At 50.7% G+C, this 26,661-nt stretch overlaps 1 protein-coding gene across 3 annotated transcripts in view; it reads right to left on the reverse strand.

The window, feature by feature from the left end:
- LOC6898647 (uncharacterized) overlaps positions 1-26,661 on the reverse strand; it is an 86,563-nt gene that overhangs the window by 16,227 nt on the left and 43,675 nt on the right. The window lies entirely within an intron of this gene.

The following is a 26,661-nucleotide window of genomic DNA, read 5'->3' on the forward strand; positions in this document are numbered from 1 at the left end:
TTGCACAGCTTTCCATCGTCGATGCCCCAAGCACAATTCCTGCATCCACTTTCCCTTAGGACTGGCTACGGGCCACAATTGAATGCCTAATCGTTCTGAGCCACGCTCAATTTGTTGGTTTCTTGGTGTGACTTGTCTACTCCAGGTCTTTCCTGTCTTATTATCTCCATAAAATACATATTCAGTAGTACATTATTTTGGTAATTCGAACTTAAGATACGATCAATCCCTAGGAGAGGCTCGTAAGACTACAAAGGCTTGCCTTTCAGTACAGTTTCATGGAACAGAAACCATCTGTGTCTATTTCCAGTTCCAATTCAGCTCACATGAATACTCGTCTACTTCTGCGGTATTCTCCGGCAGCCTACGTTCTGTCCCCAGTCTCCAGTCTCCAACTTCATCTCCGTCTGCGTCTGCGTCTCCGTCTCCGACCCAGGCCAAAATCATTACTCACGCGCACTAATCCCAGAGACTCCATTCGCCTCCATTGCGCTGCGGCCAAGAAAAATCACACGGGGAGCATTTAAAGATTTGGGGCGAGCTGCAGCTGAGAGGGGCCGACCAAGGGGACTGACGATAAGCAGCTCGGAAAACTAAAATGGCAATTGAGTTGTTTGCAGTTCGGCTCTGCCCCGACTCCAGCTTCAGCTCCAGCTCCAGCTGCAGTTCCAGCTCCAGCGACGACTCCGATTCTGGCTGGGGCTGAAAGGAGCTACCACTGCTGATGAGGCTGCTCCTGGCTCCTCCTAAGCATGTGCTGGCCGTAATGGCGTTGCATTTATTAAAGGCTTTTGTGCGTGCGGGCTCCCATCCCGCTTCCTGCTGCTCAGCTCTCTCTCTCTCTCTCTCTGGCTTAATCCATAAATGGAAATTAATGGCTGGAGCATATGTGTGTGTGTGTGTGTCTGTGCTGAGTCTCTCGGGCTGGCTAATGGCGCTGGCTAACGGTACCGGCTGAGTGCCACTGCATTTTCATCTGGGTCTGCGCAAATATTAAGACATAAATGTCATCAACAATGATACGAAAGGTGGCTAGCCACAGGAAGGGGATGGGGAAGGAAACTGGGTAGGCGTCGCTGCACAGTGGAATCGGATTGCGAGAATTTGTCTTTCTGAAGTCCCAGTACCACATATGTACAGGAAAAATGGCCTTTATCCTTAAAACAACATATGTACCTATGGCTGGATTGCTTCGAGCCCATTTAAAATTCAAACAAGCATCAAATGTTAGTTCTTTGGGGCGTAGACATCGATGGGGGACAACTAAAATACTCTCCCTATGGATAGCGAGGAATGGACAAATCATCGTCCATGAAATGTAATGAAGGTCACAAAGGCTTAAGTGATGGAAACTGAACAATCGACTCAAAAAGTTGCAAACAGATTAACGCCCACCAGACACCCGCCACCCGACAGACTGAACAGATTGAACGGGTCGGGTGGCAGGGGCCTTTGGCGGAGGGTGGGCCGAGGGGGATCCCGTTTCTTGGGTCATTTGGATAGCCAGTCCAAAGAGCATATAAAAAATGATACCACAATTTATGGGCGACATCTAATGGCATACAGATGCAACAGAGTTGGAGGATTGCAGACTGCAGCATGCAACTGCAGCAACTGCATCAGCCTCACAGAGCCTCATAAAACATAATCAAGTTCACATTCAGAGAGTCTCAGGGATCGGGCGACAATGGCAGGCCACATCCTGCCTAGACATGGCCGTATGTCTGTCGTCTGTCTGCTCCAACGCCCTCTCTCGCTGGCACTTGGGCTCTGTGGAATGGAATGGAAGGGAATGGGGTGTTTGGCTTTATGCAAGATTAATTTCCAGTCATATTGTCATATTCTGCTTCTGCGTGCTGTGGCTCCACGTTGCACGTTGCACGCTGTTGCGGCAGGAAGGGAAAGGCGGGGTGTATAGGTTTTGCAGGCGTTTTGATTCCATTAACTCTCTCTCTCTCTCTCTCTGCGGCAAGCTAATTTCCATAACTTATTCTGAATCGAAGCTGGGCAAAGTACGGACGGAGTTCGGAGCTCGGAGCTCGGAGCTCGGAGCATCATCCATCAAAGAGACACTAGAGCGCTCCAGCAAGGTGTGTATTAATTATTATCCATTTGGGAATCGCATCGATTCCCGCACTTGGTGGGGGCGTTGTGTGGGCGTGGGCGTGGTGACGGCATGTGGGTACTGCCATGCCAATTGGAATGCCATTTTAATGGTTTGTCTAATTGAAAATTCCCGCTCAGTGCCATTAATCGATGGGCTCTCTTCCGTCGCGGCCGTTTTCCCGATAAAGGTTAAGAGAATTGGCCGTAAAAGCCGTCTGCCGAACCGGTTCACTCGCTTAACTAAATTGGATTTCAAATAAATTTATGTTAATTTTTCGTTGCCTTGTAACATTTCCATAAGTATTTCGATTGTTTGCTCGAAATACTTTTTCGCCTCTCCATTGTCTGTGTCTGTGTTGGTGTTGGTCATCCCCAAGTTTGTGGCCCAAGTCTTTTGTTTGGCTCGCCAGACCACACACACGCACTCGCGCTGACACTCGCACTCTCACAGATACACACTCACACACGCACACACGCACGGGAGGGGCAGCAGCTTGTTGTTTTGGTATCTGAGAGGCATTGATTTCACTTATTTGGGGCTGGGGCTGGGGCTGGGGCTGGGGCTGGAATGAAACAATTTAACAAGCCCGTTAACAATTTGCACAAAACATTGCTCTCCCCCGAACAAACGAGGTGGAAGACTCGCAGGAGGCACCGAGGAGCACACCGCTCCAGCGCACGGGGGAGGGCACGCACGCCTGTTCGCATTCAATAAATAAAATGTCAAAACAATAATGAAATGAATTATGAGCGCGCATCAGCAGCAGACCGAAGCTCGAGCTGAATCTGAGGCTCAGATTGAGGCAGGGCGGCGTGGGCATCGGCTCCCAATCGCCCTCCGACTCGGACATGGATTGGTACTGCGACTGCGACTGCGACTGGGACTGGGACTCCGACTGGGCAATTTCTGGCTGCTTTTATTTATTGATTTCGTGCGTATGCACAATCAGCAGATACACACTCATACCGAGCCCCATTTCATTCCATTCCATTCCATTCAATCCATGGGTTACAACAATCGTCGGGAGGCTCGTTTGGCCCGGGCCTCCGGCGCTCCACTCTCGACCACTGGCAGCCCCGACCCTCGACTCCGAGCCCGTAATGAAATGTTGTCCGTTGAAGTGGATTACCACTGCCACTACCCCAGTGCGCCTGGTCTGCTAACGCCAGCGAAACGCAATCAAAACTTTCGCTACCATTGCAGAGCCCGACCCAAGCCAAAGCCAAAGCCAAACCGATTCGAACTGAACCAAAAAAAAGCAATTATTTCGATAAAAATGACCGTTTACTGTCGTTTTGTGGATATTGAGAGCCAATTTATGTGCCCCACTCTGGTGGGAGGGCCGAGGAGGCCACGGCCGAAGATGCCCGAAGGTGGGGCAGTGGGCCCAGTCGAAGGCAAACATGATGCATAATACGTACGACTCGGATTCGGATTGCTCAACTAATTCTGTTCCCCTGCGACTTTAACTGGGTCAAGGAAGTGAACAAGTTCTGATGAGGGACTCTCGAGGGGTTAGACCTTACAATGCTACAATGTATATGGTGGATATGCACTTAACGCGTATCTAAAGTCCGTATATTGCGGCCAAAATGATATTTTGGGTACTGCAACTATAGATTTAGTTAGATCTCATGCTAAGAAATCGAATTTATATAAAGTGGATCAGCCATTAACTGGTCTACCTAATAATTAAAGTTTAATGTGATCACAGAATTACAAAAGTAAAGGTTAATAGAGTCCCAGAAGGAGTTGTGGGTATTTTAGCAGATCAATCGAGATAAAGAGTGTTATTCTTCAGCTCTATAAAAGTAACAAGCGGAAATTCCCATCAAGTATCCGTCAAATACAGCGGGAACAATGGACAAATATGGAAGCAAGCAGCTGTGGATCATAGTTGAATCGGAGATCCCCAGCCAACTTTATTGATAGTTATCGCATACTCAATGGGGCGTTTGGATCGGTGTTAAAGCCCAAATCGATACTCCTCAAAGTTAACGACGACCAATACTAGTTCATAACTGTGGCCATAAATATTTATTTGATTTTTGTGTCAATCTAAACCCTACCCAAAACGAGAGAGTCCCCCCATAAGTAACGCAGACTCGTGTTCGAAACTTCGATTCAACCGATTATTGGTGGATTTCGTTCGATGATTTATGCGTTTCGATTTTTATGGTGCACTTAAGTGTCGGCCACTTAACCATTTTTGGCGGCCACCTGGCTGCCAGCTCTACTGAGTGGAGGGATAGGGTTGGGGATGGGGCTAGAGATAGGGATAGGGATCGTCGCGACAAATAAGGTGAACATTTGAACCGACCCAGAGTATGTTTCCAACTTTGATATATTTTGCATATGGCAGAGACTCATTTGTTGGCCAACGAATTGCCATTAAGGCCGAACACACACACGTACTCGTACATGTATGTGTATATGTATATCGCCCCTGACCACGTATGCATACATTAACGATCTGGATGCCGATGACGATGTCGATACAATGTTTCTGGTTTCTGGGGCCCTAGGGGCCGCGGTCCGCGGTCCGAGGTCCGAGCCGGGACACGCTGATCCGAACTGGTCTCGAGGAGCAGTATTCTGATCGTGTAAGGCTTATTGGGATCAAGATAAAAATTATGTATGATCAGAAATCAGTTTGACAACAAAATGCTTTATGTGCGCAATTCTTAACGCTGCAATTTAACAAAATGCCACATTAAGCCAGAGATCGGGGAGCGGGGTACAGGGACACACAGGGTAACCCACTTTTCTTCCGCCAACCGGGAACCGGGAACCGGCAACCTCGAGCCGGTAACGGCCCCGGCATGCTAATAAGGGCGGCACATACTTTCCACCCGGGCGAAAGTATACAAAGTTGAATGGCCCTGCCGCCCCCGCCCAAAACCCCTCCATCCGTCCGCCAAACCGCCGTCCCGCGACTCCTTCCACGCCCGCAATCGTCCATCATAAACGCTGGACCGATCGGGAGCCGCAGCATCTCGACATCTCGTACGTGTCTTGGCATTTGCCAGTTGCCGTTGCCGTTGCCCGACTGCACTGAGAGAAAGTGGAAAGGGCTCGGACGGTGTTACAGTGTATAGTATAGGTACCACCAATGTACCCTCGAATCTTGTTTGAATCTTTCCATAGCATTGGAACAATTTTCTATATAATATTCTACTAAAGCGTACAGAGAACCCCCTTTAAAATTCAGAATAACCCTTCATTTGATTATAGTGATTGGTAACTGAAATAGTACTTTCCTGGGTTCTTGTTTTTTCTCTCAGTGCCTTAGCCTGACTATCGACCCCTGGGATGGCCATATCTGCAGTGTCGATCAATGCAAATTTTTTGAGCCGATCAAACTGGCCGAGAGCAGAAGCAGCGGCAACCTACGCATCAGAGGCTCAAGAATTATTATTAAATTCGATATAAATAATATCGCAACCGCTCCGCCGCCTGCCGGCCGCCCCCCTCTCTGGACGGCTGCTGATTAATAAAAGACGGTTGCCGTTCAAGGTAGCAGACGTAGGAGCCAAGTTCCGAGATGGCCTGCGGTGCTTAAACATTCTGAGGCATCTGTCAAACTGAGCGAAGGTGAAGTTTTCGCGAAGGCGCAGCTTGATGCCAGTCCCGGGCCCGTTCCCGATCCCGATGCCGATCCCGATCCAGGAGACTCTCGCACAAGCGTTGCAACCGATGTTTCGATTTCGAGGGAACTCTTTTCATACATATGTACGTGCGTGTATGTGACAGTCTCATAATAACGCTTCAATTAAGCCCAAGCGATTCTCTGACACGATTTTCCTTTGTGCCCGCCAAAGTTCAGTCCCAGTCCCGTCCTACAGGACTGCTGAGGGCCTCGGCCTCTGCGACCACTGCCAGATGCATATCAATAAGATCTGACGTCAATTTTGATAAGCGAACGCATATTATTATTGTTATTATTAGCTATCTATACGAATACGTCTCCTCTCTCCCTCTCGGAGCGACCCTGCAAGTGGGTAGTGGGGCGGGGGATAGGCTCTGGCATGGAGGAGGCGAGGCGCTCAAGGAGGAGGCTAACTTATAATAAGCAGCGCTGGCCAGTGCCGAGGAGAGAAGAAATCCCTTGGAGCAATTTGTCGGGTAGCTGACCGTCCAGCGACGGATATCAGGGCACAATCGACATATGCCAGCGAAAGATGAAATTCCTGGGCCATCCACAATAGCACACACACACACACGCACACACGCACACATGCACACGGCGGAGGAAATAAAATAAGAATTATGCTAAAATTATGCAAGGCCCAACAATTTACAAAGTGATCGACCCCCGTTTCCACAGAGCCCCCACTGGATCTGCCCCCCCCCCCCTCTTTACGCGGGGAATAGACTGCCAGCGGCGCAGGCGGACCAGGGATGCGGGCACCGAGGAGTGATTACCTCTTCGGGAAGTGTGGACGGTAATGTAATTGCACGAAAGTATATGTATATTGTATTAAGTATGTTGCAAGGTTGCAAGGTTGCAGGCTGGAATCTAACGGATTTCATCCAAGCATAAAATTCCCCCAAAAAAACTCAAATTAAAAATAACCAAAAAAGTTCGATATGAGGGATATTTAATATGTAATTTATGTTAATATTATAATATTTTTCAGCATTTTTTCCAGCTTCAATCACGCACCATGAAGACCATTAGCTTTTTCCTGTGCCCAGCCCTCGAAGCGCCCCTTCTCCCTCTCTCTCTCTCTCTCTCTCTCTTCGTTCCCTTTGGACCACGAGAGGGCGTACGATCGATTTGTGGCATACTCGTAGATAAAAAGTTGATGTTTTGACCGATATTTATGATTCCTTCACATGAAGATGGTCTCCGATGGGGCTGGAATGTCCTGTAGTTTGTGGCCGGGGCAGGGGCAGGGGCAGAGGCAGGGGCAGTGGCCCCTCTGCTTCTGATCCCCCCCCCCCCTCGCACTTCCGAGCTGTGGCGCTGATCCGTTGATCCGCTGATCCGGTGCACTCTTCGAATACATTTGTAGCAATCACGTGTTATCGCCGCATTTGGACATTTTAAAAGGTCATAACTTAAAACCTTATCGCCGCCAGCAGGCAGACAGACAGAGAGCAAACATACCGAGGGACAGAGACAGAGACAGCGACAGACACACACGGCGACACAGCGACTTGCGACATGCGACATGCAACGCACCCGGACACCCGTTCACCCCAGAGCAGTGCAGAGCAGAGCAGAGCCAAAAGTAGCCGAAATTGAGCTGAAGGATAACACGAAATGCCAGCGGAGACAGCCGCACGCAACTGCCTGATCCCGGTGCGGAGATGAGCGAATGAGAGTGAATGCCAGGCAGCCTCTGGGCTGCCTCTGGCTCGGAAGAGGGCCAGGCCAAGTGGAGATGCCACCATTACATTCCATTGAGCGCACTCCGATAATGAGCTACCACCACAGAGAGTCGCTCACACACACACACACACACACACACACCACCACCATCGCAGGACACTCACTCTTTCTGAAGAGGTTGGAGAGGTTGGTGCGCTAAAAGCGAACCGATAAGCTGACAGCTCCGGAGTAAGTAGGCGACCGACCTTAGGCACTACCCAGAGCCAGAGCCAGAGCCAGACTCAGACTCAGACCGGGCCTCCGCAGACCTCCACCCCCTGCCACAGCTAGCCGCCACTTCCTTTGGCGACGTCGGCATTTTATGATAGCTGCGGGGGGCAGCCGGCAACTGAATGGCCAATGAATCTCCGACTCCGAAATCGCGACCGCAGATGACTCAGCAGAGGGGGCGCTTGGGCCGCGGGATTTGCATTTGAGAGATATCCCCGAAAATGGACCGAAAGCACCATCCCGCAGGATTGTGGCCTACAAACGAATTTGTTATTTAATGAGAAATTGATTTGGATTTCGTGAATATAGGAAAATATTAAGAACGTGGAATATGTCATCCCTAATTCTTAGTTTAAAATCTATAAAATTCTCCATTTAATTAGGCATATATGCAGATGGTTCTCAAGAAGAAACGCCTAAGATCTATTCAGGCCACATTCTATCCACTCCTATTCCCGCCAACATCTGCTCTTGTCGATGTGCGAGTCCTTATCCTCAACCGAAGCGGCACAGGTCCTTTCTCTTCGATTGATGAACCGTGTAAATGGGATTCTCCATTTCAAAGCGTTCTCCAGGCAGAGCGATATCAGAGTAATTACGAACCCAGAAACAGAAAGAGACAGAACAGAGACTGAGGAGCGTGGGGGGGAGAAAGAATTTCCATTGTTACAAACATTTTATGGAGAAATGAGATACCCAAAGGAACGACGATCCGATTATCATCTAGTTTTCCCCGATCCGCTTCGCCAGCGCCGTACTTTGTGTGTTGACATTATTCTTTCGGTCCCGTCCCTTCCCTTCCCTTCCCCGCCCGTTGTACCATTTCTGTGACATTTTCCTCGAAAACTCAATACAAACACAAATACGGAGTCCCAAGATGATGCCTAAACACTCCCATTCAATGACAAACCCTAAATTTACGACAATACGTATACCCCCCGAACAGGTAGAAGTGAATGAAGAGTGCACGGAGGAGGGGGCAGGGGCCTGGGGCAGGGGCAGATGCCTATCGGAGTGCAGTCGAAGTCGGCACAGATGACTCATCAAATTAGCGTCCAGGGCGCGGGCGATAAGCGGCCGAGCGAAGGATTAGAGGCTATCCGGAGTGAAAGAGTGTGGATGGGCCTAGGATAAAGGGAGAGTTCGATTGTTGCAGGGAAATGTGCTCATATCATTTTACAAACAGAGAAACCACTTGAGACTCGAGGCTGACTCGGCCATAAAGTCTCCGATCTCAGGGGTCTGTTCTGTTTGCTGGGAAATCTATAGGGTTTCCCTTCAGGGATCGGACCACCCTCGCGGCCGGCCAACATTGTCAAGCGATTATTAATTGCTGGGGATTTGTTGCTTAGTTAATTGGGTTCAGACGCTGACTGGGATCCCTCCCTCTCTCTCCCCAGCAGAGTTTGCTCTTCGAGTACTGGCACTGGCCCTGGTGCTGGGGCTGGTACTGGTACTGGCATGTTTACTGTTATGCATCGCAATTATCCGTTCAATTTGCACAGGAAGCTTTTGTCGCTGAGCCGAGTGCCGAGCGCGGAGTTGGAGTCGGGGTCGGGCCGATAATCCGACAGCAAAATATGCGAACGTTAATTACGCTTTTGGCGAACCTCTTACGCACTGGAGACGCGAGAGGCTCCAAACCCAAGCCCAACCCCGAACCCGTTGGACCGCGGCATCTGCGGCGGTGGCAGTGGCAGTGGCTGTGGCAGACAACGATGCCTGACGGCAGATAATGCTGATCGCATGAATGATGGAATCGAACCTGCAGCCGCAAAGACAGCAGCGGCCAGAGATGCTGCCATACGTGTTCTGTGATCGATTAGAGGGAATCGGGAATCAAGAATCGAGAATGGAGACTGAAGAGTCCACCAGCATACAGGAACCTTAAGCCAGAGACAGGGACTGAGACTGAGACTGAGCCACGGCCCCAGTGACTGCCTTGATTGAAAGCTTGCAAATTGTCTGAAGCGTCTCGCAGCCCCCAGGACGATCAGAATGGATGCACTTACATACGCTCCATTCCATGCCCCACTCACCCATTGCACTGCGTTGCATCCGATGCGTCGACGCTGTCATTGGCCTTGCACCGCCTCGCCTCGCCTCGCGACGCCACGCCTCGCATAGAGTGCGATCCACCACCCAAGTGGATAGGACGGCTACGATCGGACAGCTGCCGGACCACAGCTGCCCCCACACTGGGCAGGCGTCCATTTGTCTTGACCCCGAAGTGCTGCATGTGGCGTTACTTTCGTTTCTGATTAATTTGAGCTAATTTGTTAAGTAATAACCGGCCCGAAAGGGCTCGCAGCCAAAAGGCCCCTTCCCCTTACCCCTCCCCCTCCCTTGTGTCCCTTGTGCTGTCGCTTCCCCCACTTGCACAGCGGCCCAAACGAAGTTGTAAAAATAATATAAAAACAGTTTGATACAAATTCCCGTGCTCTTCATTGGGTCCCCGGCGATTTATTAACACTTAACCGCAGTCCGCTCCATGCACTTTGCGTAGGAGCAGGCTCCAAAGTAGGGCGCCAAATTGTGCACGTCCCGTGCTGCTGGCCAACCTGCTCTCTCCTGTGCAGTGCAGCGGGTTTAGTATTTCGATTATTGACTGCCAGGGCCAGCGGGTGGTGGATCATGATCATGTTGGTCGCCCCTACTGGCCGAGAACCTCTTCCTAATTGACAACGCAGCCCAAGCAGGTCAATTCGAACAGAGATGTGAGAGCCAATTGATGAGCCCCAAAGAAACTGGAGACACAAGAGATTTTTCTCCAACTGATTTCTCCATCACTGTGGGGTTCAGCCCGTGAAACGTATATGCATTCCGTATATTTATTGTAGAAGAGGCCAGAAAGAATTGCCAGTGAAGGGCAGGGAAGGGAATCTGTTACAGGGAAGCAATTCGTTTCAGGCCACATTGTGACTTCTTGCGACCAACCAGGACCGTGTCTAATACCTCGTGCCATATTAGTGCCAATTAATGTATGAATACCACAAGATAAATGAAACATAGTCTTTATAGAAGCCGAGCGGTGTACGTTCCATGTCCAATGCCTGATTCCTAACTCACATGTCATGCGTTCATGTTCAATTTCCTGCCTGGTGGCTGGTGGCTGGTGACTGGTAGCTGCACTTTTTCGGCTGCGGTTGGGGCTGCTGAAGATTGGCGATAAACTGCGAAACATGCTTACAAGAGGTTCGTTGGGTCTGCGTCTGAGAGACCGAAAGACAGAAAGACAGACCGAGTCCGAGTTCGAATCGGAGATGGAGCTGCAGATGTTGTACCCAAGACGAGTAGCTCTGACGAACGGACGGACGGACGGACAGGCGGATTTGGCTGCGGCAGCCGTTTTACACTCATAAAATTAAATCAACAACAATTTTATAATTTGGCGCATTAAATCAACTGTGGGCTGGGGCTGGGGCTGGGCCCAATAGCCATCTCCATTCCATCTAGGCTCTGGGCTGCCCCTCAGCCCCAGAGATCCATAGCCAGAGCCAGAGCCGGAAAACATCCAAAATCACGTAGCGCATAATCGGGCGCGTGCAATCTTAATGGATACATTAGTGGGAGCCGAGCCGAGCTGCCCCTGTCCCTATCCCTGTCCCTGCCTCTTCTCGGTTTCTGTTTCTTCTCCTAACCACAATTGCCGGTGTTTGCGTGTGTGTGTGTGTGTGTGCCCTCGTTATGTCATAATCGCATCTTAACTTAACGGCCTTCGTAATATAATAATCATTTATTAATTTGTCGGGCAACAGGTGCCCGGCCGATCCAGTACGTGCCCCAAATCTGTGGCAGGGAATCTCCATCTGGTTATTCTTATAAATTATATGTACAGCGGAGACCTGAACAATTCCTCGATTTCTCAAATCGAGGGCATAATTATGCACCATTTAGCCTGGAAGTGCCAGGACTGATACCCTGAATCGTTCTGTGAATGGATGGAGATGGAGGGAGTCCACTCTCGGCTCTCGACAGCCAACACGATGTTGATTTATTTAAATTAGAGCGACTTTCAGTTCCTAGAGATGACTGCCCCGGCTGAGGGGCCTTTAGTGGCTTCATAAAATGATCCCTGTGCAATCCTCTCCCAAAGTGCATTCCGCAGAGAACTGCTCTCCATTGGCTTTGGCTTCTGCCTCCCAGTCGCGCCCAGCAATTAACACCCGCGAATCGGAACGACTGCCAGCACGCCCTCACCTTTAGTTTCGCGAATGGATAACATCCAATTTGGCAGAGCATTTTATTGCCAAGCTCCCCTCTCCACTCAGCACAGGGCTAAGGTTTTGGTTTCGTTTGTTGGTTTGTTCCTTTGCCGTTCCCGGCTGACCGTTTTTGCCGATCTCGGCCGGTTATTGGGGGGCATTTAACGCCTCGGCTGCTCACACGAAAGTTGCCATTTCATTTCAGCCAAATGAGGTGTTTCAAATGACTCGTTTGCCCGGCCAGAGTCTTCAATTAGCCGCACGCAAAGTGCGCGTTCCGCGTCAGGTGTCAGAGCAGAAATTAGAGGCCCGGCCGGGCAAACACGTGAATGCCATCAATGAAAATTCGGTAGATGATTATCCGATGCAATCAATGCCCCAGATATTCGGATCTGAGATATCCGAAGATCTGTTTGCGACTTGGTTTGTTATCGAGAATATGCTTGACCTTCGCTTCGCGACAGCTGAGAATCGAATGTCCTTCGAAGGAGGACTTATGGCCATTGCATATCGATTGAGGTGGCCGCATGGCAGGCTTGCTTTGTCGCATTGTGGCAGATACAGTAGCCAGTGCTACGTTATCTAATTTCTGGTATCATCTTCGATGAGCACTGGTCAGCGTTCAGGCGGCAGTCCCCGCCTTCACTGCGATCGTCATCCGCGGCTTTGGAGCTTAATTAATTACCTCAACTTATTTGACAGCCTTGAGCTGGGGCAACTATAAATAATAAAAGATTTTTAATAAATCATCTGCGAGCTGCAAGCGAGGACATGGACATGGTCTTCGACAGGGACAATCGAGTGCACTCTGCCGTCGCATCGCGCGCTCCCCTCTCTCCACCACTCGTCAGACCCTCTCCGATCCGATTCGATCCTCGTGTGCTTCCACTGCTTTGCATGCGTTTGATAAGCGGACATGGGCAAAAGGAAAATAGCTTAATACGCGCCACCAGCTGGCTCCATAGGCTCCATGGAAGAAGCATCCAATGGGATGCGATGGAATGGGGCGGTGTGGTGTGGAGAGGAGGTAGGGTAGGAAGCAGACTCTTGCTGCTGGTTTGGTATTTATAGTCGAAAAAATGGCCCAAAGGCCGAAATACTCGTACGCAAAAATGAATATCCAAGGACCCCTCCCAATACCCGTCGAAGCCCCATCGCCATCGCCATCTCCATCGAGGCACGCACGATTCACGGACCGAGGCCCTAGCCGGAGCGGAGCTCGTAATTACGAACCTGAATCGCGGCGATATTGGAAAATTCGCTTAACAAGCCAATAGACTGAGTTATGACGGAGCTGCTGCCCGTCTTCGTAGGCCATATCTCTGGCTGTGGCTGTGGCTGTGGCCGTGGCCAGGCCTCGATGTCGTCTGCTCTGCGTACCAGATGGGTCGGCAGCCAGGCAGCCAGGCAGCCGGGCAGCTGTGGCAACATCCAACAGCAGCAATTTGTTCCTGTTGTCGACTTTGCATGTCGCTGCCTGGTTGGCTGTCTGTCAGTTTGCTTGTTTTGCATGCCAGACCAAACATGCCCCGTCCCAGTCACATACCCCGTTCCCATTGGCATTGCCATTCCCATTCCCACTCCCCCCGGATACGGGCGGGAGCCTGGGCAGGCGACGAGCGGCGGCTCTTTGGCATCTTCTGATTAGAGCCGAGCCACATGTTCGGTTCCATGTAAACTTGCTGACAAAAACAATGTCCAGAGCGGAGGGCAGACGCCGCCCGCCCTCGTCCCACTTCCGCTTGGCAGAGTCTGGGGCCTGGACCCAAGGCCTCTAGTAATTGTGAATTTGCCTAATTGAGTTTAAATTACAGCTGGCTCTGTTCTAGGTGAAAGGTCAGCGATTGGAGGAGTCACTGTGCTAGTTCTGGGCTGGGATTACTGCAGAGGAGGCTCCTGGGCCCCAACACTGGATGGGATACACGAGTATTCCACAAATACGATTAGTTCGTTGTCCTCTGGGGCTGTTCGGAAGATGGTGTGAGAGTTGGCACTTATCTGGGAATTGGGAAATCGCACCAATACCGTCTGGCCTTCATGCGACAAACTCGTGTGAGATGTCTTGGCAACACCTAACAATTGCTCGTTGGACAATCAATCGGCGGAGGCACGCCCGTTCAGCCGTGTGGATGGACGGGGGAGGTGGGGTGCTCCAAGGCCTTGCCCAGGGCAAACATTTGCAAATGTCATAATTACATGATATTTGATTAAATTTTTGTCGAGCCACACAGAAAAGTGAATGTCATTTGCAAATCAAACAACATTATTTGATATTTTTATTTATATTTTTGCGCCGGCTTGGCTTGGCGTGGCGTTTTTGGCGACACCAAAGCACATTCACATTCACATTCACCTGACGACGACAGAAATCGACACAAATGAGTTGTGCTGCCGGCTGCCACCTGTTGCCCCCGCCTGCATATGCGTGTTGGTCTGTGTGCCTGTGCAACATGCGGCGCGTGATTAATGTGCCAAATTGCAAATTGCAGCACAGCGCCTAACTGTCAATCAAAAAGCTCCGAAATCCGCACTCGACCTCGACAGAAACGTGCGACAGATCAATGAATTTCCTTCGTTGCGGAGAACTGGTTTACGCGATCGCACAGATACAGTATCTTTTCGGCACACGAATGGAATTCAAATCGAAACAAGAGCAAAATTCAGAGTGTTTTTATTATGCTTCATCTGGAATATATTTCTTTTCTATGGGATCTTGGCTGGGACGCTGGGCGGAGGGGCAGCGACTGAAGCAGAGGCGGTGGCAAAGGCGAAGGCGTCACATCTCGCGGCATTAGCGTCGCCTCTCGCTCTCGCACTTGGAGATGGCAAAGATTAAACGGCAACCGCCTGTTGGCATCCTGTGCTGTGGCAGCAACCGCAACGGGGGCACACCTTCCCCACCTGGAGACCCACACAATGGGGATTTGCTTTCCTGGCAAAGCAATCAAATAAAATTAAATTTTTGGATTTCATTAACAAAAAGCGGCACAAAGATGGCGACAAAATGCGACCACATTTGGGATTATCTTTGCGGTTGTCTGGGACCTGGGATCTGCGACTGCGATTGAGGCTGGGATCACAAGCGGACCCCAAGCCCAAAGCAGTCAAAGGGCTTGCTCCATCTTGTGGTCTACTGTTCAATGCTCGAGTGGGAGGGGGGCTTATCGGGCTGGTGCGGCGGACCTCGAGCTTAGACAGCTGACAGCTCCGCTGACAGTTGCATTTGAATCAGGGTTCCAGCAGCTACTGGAAATTACAATTTACAATTAATTGAACTACATTATCAATCAGTATAAGCTGATCAGCTGATCAGCGGGGCGAGGGGCGATGCGCGAGGGGCTGGGACTCCTAGCTGAAGCCACAGACCGCGGCCAAACCCAAACTCCAACCCAAATAAAGCGCAGCTGTCACACCTTCATCAAGCACTGTGGGGGATCATGATGATCCGCTTTTCGCTGGCTGAATCTGACTCATCAGAGCCGACTCCTGGGGGACTGGGGTTGGGATTGTCACTCCGCCCGGCCCGGCTCGGTTCGGCTCGGCTTCATTAATTTGCTTCAATGATTCCGCATTGATCGACTGCCGGATAAATAATACTTCAAGTGAGATTTCCAAGGAAATACGTTTCGTATAAATTCAGTTCTTGGCTCGCCTAGGCTTGAGACCGCCTCAAGGAAGTGCAGAAGGGGGGCAGGAGGGGACATGAGCATGGACACACCCGAACATGCTCCAAAAAAGTTCCTTAACCTGTAAAAAGCGTTCTGGGCAGTGATCGGCGATCACTAGATCGCTTAATAAGCAGCCTAGCTGTCTGCTGACTGCTGCCTGCTGACTGCTGCCTGCTGCCTGCTCCGTCCTGTTCTGCAGCTCTCTCGGATCGGGCTCCTTTGTGGATGCCCCGACTCTGCCTTCGCACTGGCTCTGGAACAGGCTGTGGCATACAAATCTACACCGTTTTAAGCACAAATCGCCGCTGGGCATGCGCCCGATATGCGTTCAACTCACTGAACTTGCCACGACTCTCTGATCCGGCTTGTGCTCTGCCTCCGCCCAAGCTTCTGCTGCGGCTGCTCCTTCTGCTGCCGCTGCGGCTGCTCCACCTACTTCAACTCCGACATCTCCGACTGTTACAGTTTCGCTCTGTACCTGCCCCTGCCCCTGCCTGTGCCTCTGCTTCTGCCCCGCGACTGGCAAACATATATATTATTTAAATTTGTAAACGATTGATCGTCCTCCGCCCTCAGTGTGTGCCTGAATCTGCCCCCCTGCCTCCCTGCCCCTCCTGGTGCCCCCTGTCGCGTCCGCTGGCTCTGCTTTCCTCCGTTCCGATCTGTGGCATCGTGATAGTTTGAGTTATTTAGAGCTGGCTGCTTTATTGCTCGGGAGGAACCCGGCTCGAACCCGGGCTCCCTCTCCAGGCTGAGGGCGTGTTCGGATCTGCTCTTTCCAGCGGTTGCCGCGCGGTTGCACTGTGCGTTCTTTGTGGCTTATAACAAAATGATTATGTTTTGCATATTGAGTGAAATTTGCATAAACGAGAAGGCCAAGAAAGCTGCAGCTTGCGAAAAGAGCCAACTTATTTTGCTTTCTGAAAAGAAACGATTTGATTGAGTTGACTGCTCTAAAATTATGCATCTCATCGAACCAAGGCCGGCGGAGTGGGAGTCGTCGCATTGCATAAGTAAAACATTTCGAAAAAATGAAAGTGATCGCCTCTTTATAAGCTAGAAGAGGATTGGAGTACAGAGACTGTGGAGAGAAGTACCTAAAAGCCAATTTCATCCTGGCGATCATGGCGATTCCAATGAAAAGCATTTCTGCAGCTCAAACACAGACCAACCAAGAATTTCCAACACCTTTAGAATACTCTCAATGGATCAAATACTTATCATGACTAGTGAATAGATCGAAGGGAGTCGGCAGAGGCACTATATCGATTGCTTAGCAGCAGAGTCTTTGGTAAGTTTGAGCTAGTCCCTGGCTTAAGTTATGCAAAGCATCTGGCAATCTTTTGACACTTCTCCCGTAACGATGGTTCGGTTTTTGGGTTTTCGTTGGGCGTACAATGAAAAGAAATAGCATTTGTAATTTGTTGCATGTGTCAATTCCCAAAAGGGTCTCCTATGCCTGCTCTCCCCTTATTTACTACTCTTCGTATTTACCCACGCTCATTTATCGCTTAGAATAACAATCATTAACATAAGAACAGAGTCACTTCCTTGGAACGATAGCGTTTCGGGTGCTTACCCCAGAGCCAGAGTCAGACCCAGACCCAGACCCAGACCCAGCCCCTGCCTGACAGTCCCTTTCATGTGCGTTCGTTTGAACGAACGGTTGAACGATGAGCGCTAAAGAAATTAAAATTGAAAATTCCTTTATTTCAATATTTTGACAGTGACTTGGCAGCGCCTCGTTAAGAAGAAACAAAATAAACTCGAGCCCGGACTCGCACTCGCCTCGAAGAATGGGGAGCCATGAAACCATTAAACGAAACGCTGCTCGTTGTCTTTGTGGCCATCCCCAGTTCCAGATCCAGTGACTGCCACTGCCACTGCCACCGCCTCTGCCACTGACCCTGCCCTGCGCTGCCCCAAGTCTGGGTATCAGGGCTGTGCCAGAAAATGTGGCAAGTGCCTGCTACAGAGGTTGAGTGGCTGAACCTGAACTTGTTACACTTTCTTTCACCACTCCACCTCCACTCTCTAGAAACTTTCTTTGTCGTTCTGGTCTGCACCGTCTTACCATTCGCCTCTCTGCCGCCGGGCACTGGCAATGGCAATGGAAATGGAAATGGGTACAAGGCCGGCGACAATTGCCATGCGCCAATGCAAATTGGCGATAAGTGCACTTGACTCTCATATAAATTAATATTAATTATGCCACTGATTAGCCAAGCTCACATTCCAGGCAGACAAATAAGCCCACAGACGATGTATGGCCCCAGCTACTGAATCCAGTTCCCAGTTCCAGTTCCATCAGCTGAGCGGATCGGAACGGAACGGAGCGGAACGGAACGGAGCGGAGCGTAGCTGCCTTGCAAATAGATTTTGGTGTAAATCATTTGAATGCCTTGAAAGCGCCAATTGAATTTACGTGTTGAATGCAGAGAGGCTCCAGCCATAGCTACAGCTCAACGATGGGTGAATGCTCTCTAACCATTATTGAATGATAACGAATAACAGGCCAGAATGTACTCTGAAATCGATGCAAAACCTACTATTTGGCCACCTATTTCGAATCGATACCTAATAGATGTTTTCGGATGATTTTCAATTTCGGTTAAGCGCTGAAGACCAAATGGAAGCCCAGAGGAGAGCGACTCTCTCTTATTCCCTGCCACTGCCACCGCCTCAGACGGGCCCCATACGCTCTCTGCACAGACTGCCTCAACTGCTGCCACTGCCTCAACTGCCACACAGCTGTGGCTCGCTTCAACTGCGATTTGGCTTGTAAGTTTGCTTGTTCGACTAAATGCCTGGCCGACGGACCACAGCTGCTGTCCGTCTTTGGATGCAGCTCGCATTCATTCAATTGCGTTTGACAGGCGTTTGGCCATAAAAATTATGCCACAACAGCTCGGGCCGCAATTTGCATTCACATTTGCTCCGCGTTTGAGGGGAGCTGCGCGGAGGGGAGCGTAGCAGAGCGGACATTGGCTCAAATTTATGACAACTTATCGCCCTGGCATTTGACTCGGCTCAGAGCCAGGGGGCAGACGCTCGTAGGCGTCGCTGGCGACATTTAGCTTTCATTTGCAATTAAAATATGGAAATGGGAAAGCTCTAAGTATATAAATAGATCGGCTGCCAGACCCCAGACATGTGGCGCCGTCCCTGATATCTGGCGATGACGGCGACGGTGACTCTGACCCAACTACGACCACGACCACGACTGCACGAGTTCGGTTTCGCTTACTGGCGGACAGGACGGATAGACAGACAGCCGAACGGAAAGAGTTTCCTCCGGCCAGACGAAATTTGTCAAAGTCGATTTCAAAGAAGTTTGTCAAAAGCGGATGCAAGTGAAATCGATACCCGCGCTCCATTGTCAGGGCCAGGGCCAGGGCCTCGACAAGAGTAATACAAATAAAAATAAATATTATAATAGAAGGCACGGAGGAGAAGGTGGCGGCTGCCAGGGGAAGGTGTGAAAAGGTCGTCGTGCCGTTTCGAGCTGACAATCTCCGAGAGATCTGCGATCCTCAAGGAGCACAAACTGATGCCAGCTCGAGATGTTGCTGAGCCTTCACAGAGGTCTGTATAGCTCGAAATGATAAGCAAACCCCAACATTAGTTGATTTTGTCATATATTGATCGCTCTGTTATCGTTCCTGTAGCAAAACATCCGCAGTTATCGAGAGGGTGGAAGACCAAGCCGACCTTTCTTCTTCTTCTTCTTCTTGGGGATCCCTGCCCCTGCATTCGCAGACCGTACTCGCAGCTCGCTGCCCGATCAGGTCTCGGTCTGGGTCTCGCTCATCTAATCTGTTTGGTGTTAAGTCCAGGAGAGCATGTGTAATTCGATTTTTTACATGCGAGTGGCTTCAAAACGCTTGGCAAAACGTCAGCAGAAGGATGGAGGATCTGCGTCGGTGGAATGGGTAGGGACAGGGACAGGGACAGGGACAGGGACAGGGGAATCGAATATATTAAATGGAAGTCAAACTGGCATGTTGGCGGTTTATTGAAGCGAGTTACAGGCTACGCCTCGAGATGCAACGAGTGGAATGGCAAGAGGGGGATGGGGTGGGAGTGGGGGAATTGGGGGAGTTTCTTGTGCTTGGCAGCGCCGACCTGTCTCGCTCCCCTGTCAATCTATCATTTCATTAAACACTGCCCTGCCCACTCGTCTCCCCACTCCCCACGTCCCGGTCTGGGGCTACCCTCTCGTTTGTCCATCGCCGTCGCGGAGAGGCGATGGAACGACTCGCGGTCATGGGGATGGATGATGAAGGCGTCGTCTTGGTTGTCCTGGAAGATGCGTTTCACTCATATCCGGTTAAATATTCACACCTCAACTCAACTCCACTCCACTCCACTCAGCTCTGCTTGGCTCGGATCGGATCGGCTCGGCCGTTCCCCAAAAACCCGATCACGATGGGAATCAGAATGATGGGGACGGGGATGGGGATGGAGAAGAGAGCCCCGACCAGTCGTATGCTAAATTGCACTTTCCTCTTGCCCCACCTTCGGGTCCCCTTCCACTCCATTTTGTTGCTGGTGGCGTATTAAGTTTCAAGCCGCACAGCGTCGGGGGAGCCGACGGCAAGCAAATGCCAGAAATCTTGCAGATTTGCGGCGTAAAATTATGAAAATTATGTCTGACACATCCTGCTGTCTGCTTAAGGTCTTTGTTTATCCTGGCTAAGCGGCAAAAAAGGAAGCGCCTCCAACACTCCAAACATGCCACAGACAGGTAATGGCGACAACAACAGCAACACCGAACCCAAACCGAACCCAAACCGAACCCAAACCGAACCCAAACCGGTGTTATTTCCATAAGTTGCGCTGCTCGTGTCCGATTCCTTTGTGCGACAAAGTTCGCTGCCTGAGTCTTTCGTTTATGGATTTGCTGGGTCGCTCCCTGGGGATACTTCTGGTCGGATAATTGAAAGTGAAAAGCAGCTACAGCAATAGGCAGGGCCAGTATTCACACAAAAGTGTACTCATATAATGGTATGGATTTAGCTTGGTCACTGATGCTACATAGTGCAGAGTGCACACGGAAAGAACCTTAGAATAGTTTTCGGAAGAAATCATCGGTGATGCATATATGGGTTGAACCTCTGCCAGTATCCAATTTATCCATTAACCGCTCTCCATCGGTAGTAAGTTTGCGAATCACAAACCCAAATCAGCCTCTCCTCTCTCTGCATCCCTCGTCCATTTCATGGCCATCATCGACTGCGCCCAGCTTGTTGTTTTGGCCTTGCCTGGATCGCTATAGCCACAGCTAATTGAGTCATAGAATCCGAGTCTGAGTTCGATTCCAAGTCCACGCCAGAGCCAGAGCCAGAGCGGGAGGAACAACAAACACAAATTAACCACAATAAAAGTTTCGCATTAGCGAGGGACAGTCCACCCAACCACTCAGACGGAATCGAATGGAAAACGAGCAAAATTAAAAATCAGCAAAGGAGCTGGGCACAAATAAAAGCCATTAGGTGGCAGGTACCACAGCGCAGAGCAGAGTCTCCGCCAGAATGCGATCTGGTGACTGCAGCGATGTCGTGAGAGAGCGAGTCTGCCTCGGTCTGCGTCTGCCCCATCACGGTCTGGGAATCTGGCTGAGTCTCGGTTCAGATTTGTCATTGTTAGACGGGTTTTCGGGTATTCAAAGGTTTTACTGCGTTCTGTTCTGGGTTGGGCACGGATATCTGTATATAAATATATATGTGGGTGCCGTGGGGCCAGAGTGTCGCTAATTCCTGGAATGCGTCTCAAGGTTAAGCCCATTCATAAACGACTGCCAGAGCTGGCGAATCGCTCGCACGCGGATATGGATCACGGATCAAAGCGGTGGCAGACATGCGGCGAAATGGTCATCAAACAGATGGGCCGCCCAGCCCCGGACCACCCACTGACTGGGCCTTGCTCGAGCCGATCCTAAGTTGCCGTTGCCGTTGCCGTTGCAGCTGCAGCTGCAATCGGCATCAAAAGTGTTGCAATGAGGCATTTACAATAGCAAACGAGTTAATTACCACTGCGAGCGGCTCCAGCCGCTCAAACACATGCCCCGACCTTATAGAGGAGCCACTGCCTGACAGCCAGACCAGGCTGACATCTCCAGCCGGGGCAGCAGCAGAGAGCGCAGTGGGGACCGCACCGGAGTGGAGCACCGAGTGGAATGGAGTGGAGTGGAGTGCAACTTTGCCAATCTGCCGCATTGATCGAGCAACCGATCTGCGATTGCGATTGGTCTTCGACTGAGCCTGCTCCTCTGCGGCAGCTTCTTGTGGCAACTTTGCCTTCCTTACACATTGCACATCACCCCTCCCCTCCCTCTCCCACTCCCTCTTCTTTCATGCTTTACTTTTTCGTTGTTTTCTTGCGCCTGCGCCTCTGCCTGTGCCTGCGCCTGCGCGTGTTCAAATTGTCCAAAGCGTAACAATTTAATATCGTTGCCAGGGCCAGAGCCAGAGCCAGAGCCAGTGCAAGTGGCAGTGCCACAGCCAGTGCCAGAGTCAAGTCAGCCGGCAAGCCGCGTCCAGCATCTGCATCTGCATAGTTTGCCACAGACTTCAAGAAGATCAGGCACTGAGAGAAATGCACTGCACCCCAACCAAATCAAACGACAAATCGCTCACTAACTGAAATACTCCACTTTACTATATCATCCGACTCATTGGCTGTAAGGAAACATTGATCTATAGACCTGTTTCCTCCAGTTTCTTGCTGATCTAATCGCTGTTTGAAGATAATTTGGAGAGAATCAGTAGCCAAATGTTTCCACAGTGTAGTCGCACGTCAAGTGGCGGCTGCAACTTGTTGCTGCTGTTTCTGTTGCTGTTGCCGTTGCTGGTGCCGGTGCCGGTGCTGCTGCCACTTTCCGGCCTTGGTGCCCTCCTCTGTGGCAGCTTGGCGGCTTACGTATTCGCATTCGCATTCGAATACGTATTTCGTATTTTATTTAATTGATTTTTCTGCACCGCACATGCATCGGCCATTAATTCATTTATTTATTTAGCGCTCGCCATCGACACTGCCCCTTCCCATGGATCGGGCGTGGGGCGCGATGGGGTCCGCCTGGGTCTGGGCTCTGGTGCGGGGTGTGGGGTAGTGCGCAGGGCGCGGGGCGCCTGCGATCGGAGAGGATTGCCGATGAATTAATCGTGCTTAACACCATCCCTGGCATTTTGTGGCAATGCCACAGCTCCTAGAGAAGATATGTAACTACACGGCGACAGGGGAGCGGGCGCAGCGGAAGCACTTAGCATTTGTGTATTGTGAGCCATGTGGCAGGCCCAGTGGCATGATCTTGTATGCATGCGTCATTATCTCGCCTGCATCATTAATAAAGCCACAGGCACGGCCACGAGAGAAGCAAAACAAAGGTTCCACCGAAACCGCAAAAATAATAATGCGAATTTCCAACAGGAACGATCAGCAAAATGTTTCGCCACGCCACCTCCTCCTCCTCCTCCTCCACCTCCACCATGCCCCAGCTCATTTTGGGAACGAATCGTCGCGAAATCTTTGGTCAAGGTCAAGGCTGCCTCCGATACCGATACCGATTCGCGGCCGAATCCGATGCCGCTCCGAGCGAAGGTGATAAATGAAGTGTCTCTGCGCAAAATACCCACAAATCACATGGAAGTCCCAGTCCCAGTCCCAGTCCCAGTCCCAGTCCCAGTCCCAGTCCCTGTCCAGTCACCATCCCAGTTTCAGTCCCAGTTGCCGTTGCCGTCGCCCAAGTTCAAGTTCATCTCGAATGCAAAACACACACGAAATATTGAATATCAGTAAAAGGCATTTCAATATATGTATGTACTCAGTGCCAGAGAGTGGCTTCTGGAGAGTGAAGATTTGAATAAAACATAATTTCTGATACACAAAAAAACACGGCTATTAGGGGAATGGGTATGAGTCTATATCTTCACGATATCTTAGGGCTAAAATGGCACAAACCATGGCTAAATTTCTGCCCATTAATCCATCAGTTTTCAAGGAAGATTAAAGAACATTTATTACTGGGACAGAATCGTGTATAAAACTATTAAAAAAGGGACAGCTATCTACCTCTCTCTCTCTCTTATAGTCCCCTCTGCCTTCTCTACTCTTGAATTCGAGCTCCAAACAAAAAGTCCCTTTAAGGTATTTCAAATACCAAAAGTATCGCTTCATTTGCTAATAAGAAACCTTCCACAGTCTATGTTTCCTTTGTCAACTTGGGTAAATAATATATATACCAATGTAGGGATAGAGAGAGGAAAACAGAGCAACGGAGAGACAGACGGACATGCAGAAAAAACAATCGAGAGAAAAAGAGAGACAGAGACGAAAAAATTCCGACTTAAGTGCTTTTAATTATCCAAAAGAATTCCTTGGTATTCTGAGTTTGGTATCCTTGTTTGTCATCATCGTCATACTTGGGCTGTGCTTGGGGCTTGGCCTGGCCTGGCCTGGCCTGGACGGACTGCTCGTGTTTTGTGGTCGTGGTCGTGGTCTTGGTCGCCGATCTCCAGTCTCTGGTCTCCGGTCTCCGGTCTTGGGTCTTAAAATTACAGGCGCGTTTGTATGTCGGCGATTCAGAGTTTTTGCTGTCTGTCGCCCCTGTCCCTGCTCCTCCCTGTCCGGGACCTTCTGATCGGCCGAGGTTCGGGGTTCCAGGCAGCCATAAAAGGGTAATAGCAAAGCGATATCTCCGGGCTGGGGAACAGCGCGGTTCGACGAAGGTGCCCACATTCGCGTATAAGGGATACACATGAGAATATTCATATTGCAACTGAAAGGGAAAGTCGGAGCTGCTTTCTGTGCACCCACACACGCAACGCTTGCCCCTCTGACGCATCGCCTTCCATCGGTTGGAGCAACGGCGATGCCTTGGGGAATTTGCTGATTCGCTGCCTCCTGCCTGGCTGCTCCTCCAGTTGCCAGCGACATCAACCGGCGGCATCAGTAGCGGCAGGCACACACAGTGCGTACTTCCTGGAAACCTATCTCAGACGCACACTCTCGCAGAGCCATGGACAATTATGATCCGCCGTTAGAGGCAGCTTCTCCTCCCCCCTGCCGCCTTCCATGTCACAGAAGCATGCAGCAGGCGGCTGCTGTGGATGCTTCTGCTGCCGCTTATCGGTTTTCGATTTGAGTTTGGAGCTTTCTCAAGAGAAATGCCAGTGGAAGATGTCGGTCCGCTGTTGGTGCCAGGCCGCACCAGGAGATCAAGTTGATTGAAGTGCCTTTCGAAACGGAATACAAACGCACATAGAACCCCGAAAGAGAGTCTCTTATAGGAAGATCAAACACAATGTGAAGGGGTGCAACGACAATATTGTCTTTGGGCCTGGACTGAGGGGCAACAGGGTCCTTTCAGCGCCCTAAAACTGTGCGAGAAGCAAAACTTCATTGGCCCGCAGGCCACAAGGAGCAGTGCGGCTCATAGGCGATGCCACAGCAAGAGCACACACTGCCAAGTGGCAATGCTCGACACGAGGATGTTGGATGTTCCTTGGCTGTGGAGGATGCTAGACGTAGGACTGAGAATCGAGGACAGAGGAAGGACTGGACGGCCCATGGAACGTGGAACGTGGCCCCCAGCCAAGTTGTGCCAAGTCAGCGTGATCTGCGCAAAGTGACGAGTTTTTAATGAATTTGTTTAACTCAGGTCAGGCCCTGGCACCTAGTATGAGCCATCCATGCCACAGACAGTGCCTCAGTCCTAGTCCCGCACAGTCCCAGTCTCACTGACTCTGGCTCTGACATTTCACAGTGGTTCACAGATACTGAGTCCCGAAGATAGATTCACAAACCACTCTGGGCAGCTTTTTCTCAGTCACTCGGCCCCGAGCACCACTGTGCGGGACGACTGTCTCTTGTTTTGTTTGAGTAGACGTGGAACCCATCCATGTTGATGGCGCGACGGCAGTTGGCAGTCGCCGCCGTCGAGGTCGCTGCTGCAGTCCGCGGTCCTCGGGCCCGGCAAGTGCCTGGCAGTGGCGTTGATGTGGATATGGATGTGGATGTGGATGTGGATGATGCTGGTGCTCAAGTGCGGCCTGGACTAGGATCTGTGTGGAAGCGCTGACGGCCCGTGACGATGTCTTAGAGTGCACTCCTTGCTCTGGCTGCTGGCTGCAGCGAGTTCCTGCCTCTTGAGGTCATCAGCTACGACGCCAGCTACGTCTGGGTCTAGGATGAGTGGTCTGGAATCCAGCAGAGCAAACAAAGGCACTGAGCACTTGAGATCCCTCCAGTTTTCGACTGTCCAGCCAGAGTCGAGCTCTGAGTGGTGCTGGGGCGGGGGCGGGGGACGGGTACAGTAGGCAAGGAAGGGGTGAGGGTCTCATGTCCTTCACCGTTCACTTTCGTTGACCAGCGGCAATGTCCACGGATACATTTGCCTCGTTTTTGCCGCCCTGCTCTCCGTGTGCTGTGTGCTCTGTGCTCTGTGCTCCTCTTGTGTCCGACAAAATGTTCCAAATTGTTGCGCACTGCAGGCATGCCAGGAATTTGCGCTTAACAAACTTCGCGAAATGTTTCCACCGCAGTGGTTTGCTTTTCGGCGGTTCGCCTGGTGGCTGCTGGCCGTTGGGCCGTTTTTGCCTGAAATTTATACGCTGCCGGCAAATAATTAAAACGAGAGCTGAGCCCGCGGAAAGTGTCTCTTTCGTTTCCCACAACGAAAGCAAAGACTTAGACAACGAACTCTCTCTTGAACTGCCGTCGAGCATCGGCCGTCAACGGGAATAGCCGCACCACAATAGATCATTTCTCAACGGCTCAACTTTCTGTCAGATATTTGTTTAATTCGATTAACCTCTGGGGCTGGCGCTGTCCGAACTATAACAGCCACAGCCGGGCTCCGTTCCCACCGTATTGGCAACCGTACGAGGATCTATGTGTGTGTTAGAGGCTGAGCCCCGTTCGAAGTGGAAGACAAAGCCCAAGCCCCCCAACAACTTCCAATTTATCATCAAAACAGACATTAGTTTTACACAAATCCAAACGAACGCATCACAAAGACAGAGCCACAGCCAGAGCCACCCGGCTGATTTCATGCCCGAAACGAGCCACAAAAAT

This window comes from Drosophila pseudoobscura, chromosome 3 (genome assembly GCF_009870125.1).
Source record: "Drosophila pseudoobscura strain MV-25-SWS-2005 chromosome 3, UCI_Dpse_MV25, whole genome shotgun sequence".
In the NCBI taxonomy this organism is placed as follows: Eukaryota; Metazoa; Arthropoda; class Insecta; order Diptera; family Drosophilidae; genus Drosophila; species Drosophila pseudoobscura.